General features: G+C 59.4%; 1 long non-coding RNA gene across 1 annotated transcript; it reads right to left on the reverse strand.

The window, feature by feature from the left end:
• Window positions 1-1,927: 1,927 nt before the first annotated feature.
• On the reverse strand, window positions 1,928-3,031 carry LOC142907659 (uncharacterized). The gene is made up of 2 exons (XR_012931181.1): window positions 2,125-3,031; window positions 1,928-2,077 (listed from the first exon to the last, which is right to left on the reverse strand). It is a non-coding gene; the product is annotated as an uncharacterized LOC142907659 (long non-coding RNA).
• Between the last annotated feature and the right edge of the window lie 214 nt (window positions 3,032-3,245).

Below are 3,245 nucleotides of genomic sequence, written 5' to 3' on the forward strand. Positions count from 1 at the left end.
ACGCTAGACGCTAGCGTCCGTGAGACGCTAAAGAGTGCACTCGCTAGCGTCTCACGCTAGCGTCCGTGAGACGCTTAGCGTTCCGGGCTGGTGAGACGCTAGCGTCTAGCGTCTCACGCTAGACGCTAGCCGCTAGCGTAAGATGCTAGCGGCTAGTGTCCGTGAGACGCTAGCGGCTAGCGTCCGTGAGACGCTAGCCGCTAGCGTGAGACGCTAGCGGCTAGCGTCTCACGCTAGCCGCTAGCGTGAGACGCTAGCGGCTAGCGTGTGTCGCTCCGAGTCGACCCGAGGCAGAGCCCCCTCTCTCTCTCTCTCTGATCGCCGTCCCTCCGACTCCCGCAGTGTCGCTGCGACGCCGTGAGCGTGTCCGCGAGGCGAGGAATCGAGTGAGGCTACACCCAAGGGATTGGGTGGTGAGGGGCTAGGCCCTGCTCGTGGAATATTTTGCTCCGCGCCATGCGCACGCGCGGGGTTTTTCTCGGAACGCGCCGTCAATAAACTTTGGTGCGGAGTGTCGGCGCGGTGCCATTTGTGCGCGTGCGTCGGTAACAAGCGCCCGCAGGGGCGAGAGCGTTCACGACACCGCGTCCGCTTTCTGAGGCGGTGTGCGCGGGAGCGTGCGGGGTAACCCCGGGCGGTGGTGAGCCAGCCCGTGAGGGATGTCCCTCAGGGCACTGGGGGGGGGGAGGAGGGGGGCGACGAGGAGGAGGGGGGAGTGGAGGGGGTGGATGTCGGCCCCCGCAGGTCATGGGGCAGACCCAGCAGGTGCCACGGGTCGACTGACTGAGACAAATTAAAATGACTGGCCGATGCACCACCTGTGCCCCCCCTACTGTGCCAACCTGCTGTGCTTTAGCCACCCGGCGCTCCGCTCGCTGTTGTGAGCGTCGCTCCTCCACCCTCCGTTGTTGTTGGAGGGCGACTGCCTCCAACTGCCCAGTAGCGTCCTTCACGAGCCTCCTCCACAGAGGCCGATCTTGACACCGCTGGTACCAGTCATCGGCAAGTCCACTCAGCTCCACGTCCTCCTGTACCACATCACTCCATCTCTACTCTAGCCCCGTGTCATTCACCCACTCACCCACACACTCACCCACTCACCCATCACTCTATCTCTTCTCTAGCCCGTGTCATTCACCCACTCACTCACCCACACACTCACCCACTCACCCATCACTCCATCTCTTCTCTAGCCCGTGTCATTCACCCACTCACCCACACACTCACCCACTCACCCATCACTCTATCTCTTCTCTAGCCCGTGTCACTCACCCACTCACCCACACACCCACTCACCCATCACTCCATCTCTTCTCATCACCACCATCATCATCACCAACATCACCAACATCATCATCACCAACATCATCATCACCAACATCATCATTACCACCAACATCACCACCAACATCATCACCAACATCATCACCAACATCACCACCATCATCACCACCAACATCACCACCAACATCATCATCACCGTCATCACCACCATCATCATCACCACCAACATCACCACCAACATCACCACCAACATCACCATCATCACCATCATCACCAACATCACCAACATCATCATCACCAACATCATCAGCACCAAAACCATCATCACCATGATCATCATCACCAACATCACCACCAACAACATCACCAACATCATCGTCGAATGGGAATTTGTAGCAGCAGACAAATAACTCCGTGCGGTAGGGGGATCGAACCCACGGCCTCCTGCACACCAGGCGAGGTAGTCAACATCTCCTAGACACCCTGATGATGATGATGATGATGCAGATGAGAGAGACGCAGACTCCACATAAGCAGCAGCAGTAGGCGTCAGGGTTCGGGATCGAACCCACGCCCTCCTGCGTACCAGGCGAGGTAGTGAACTCACGCCACTCATCAGCCACAGACCGCACACAGTGACCCCTTAACATCCACTCGTCCTTTATTTATCGTGATACGTCACCACGTGGGACACGTGAGACCTCACCACGTGGACACGTGATACGTCACCACGTGGACACGTGATACATCACCACGTGGACACGTGACACCTCACCACGTGGACACGTGACACCTCACTACGTGGACACGTGACACATCACCACGTGGGACACGTGATACATCACCACGTGGACACGTGACACCTCACCATGTGGACACGTGACACCTCACCACGTGGACACGTGACACCTCACCACGTGGACACGTGACACCTCACCACGTGGACACGTGATACGTCACCACGTGGACACGTGAAACATCACCACGTGGACACGTGACACCTCACCACGTGGACACGTGACACCGCACCACGTGGACACGTGATACATCACCACGTGGACACGTGACACCGCACCAAGTGGACACGTGACACCTCACCACGTGGACACGTGACACCTCACCACGTGGACACGTGACACCGCACCACGTGGGACACGTGACACATCACCACGTGGACACGTGACACATCACCACGTGGACACGTGACACATCACCACGTGGACACGTGACACCTCACCACGTGGACACGCGACACATCACCACGTGGACACGCGACACCTCACCACGTGGACACGTGACACCTCACCACGTGGACACGTGACACCTCACCACGTGGACACGTGACACCTCACCACGTTGGACACGTGACACCTCACCACGTGGACACGTGATACATCACCACGTGGACACGTGATACATCACCACGTGGACACGCGACACCTCACCACGTGGATACGTGACACCTCACCACGTGGACACGTGACACCTCACCACGTGGACACGTGACACCGCACCACGTGGACACGTGACACCTCACCACGTGGACACGTGACACCTCACCACGTGGACACGTGACACATCACCACGTGGACACGTGACACCGCACCACGTGGACACGTGACACCTCACCACGTGGACACGTGACACCTCACCACGTGGACACGTGACACCCTCGGGATGCGCCGTCCGCTCACTCCGAAGAGGGCGATGCCTCACGCCACGTGGCCTGGCCCCTGAGTGGGTGGTAGGGGTGAGTGGTAGGGGTGAGGGGTAGGGGTGAGTGGTAGGGGTGGGTGGTAGGGGTGGGTGGTAGGGGTGAGTGGTAGGGGTGGGTGGTAGGGGTGGGTGGTAGGGGTGGGTGGTAGGGGTGGGTGGTAGGGGTGGGTAGTAAGGGGTGGGTGGTAGGGGTGAGTGGTAGGGTGGGTGGTAGGGGTGGGTGGTAGGGGTGGGTGGTAGGGGTG

The sequence above is a fragment of the Petromyzon marinus genome, chromosome 80, assembly GCF_048934315.1.
Source record: "Petromyzon marinus isolate PM22_M1 ecotype Great Lakes invasive population chromosome 80, UKy_Petmar_22M1.pri1.0, whole genome shotgun sequence".
Lineage (NCBI taxonomy): Eukaryota > Metazoa > Chordata > Hyperoartia > Petromyzontiformes > Petromyzontidae > Petromyzon > Petromyzon marinus.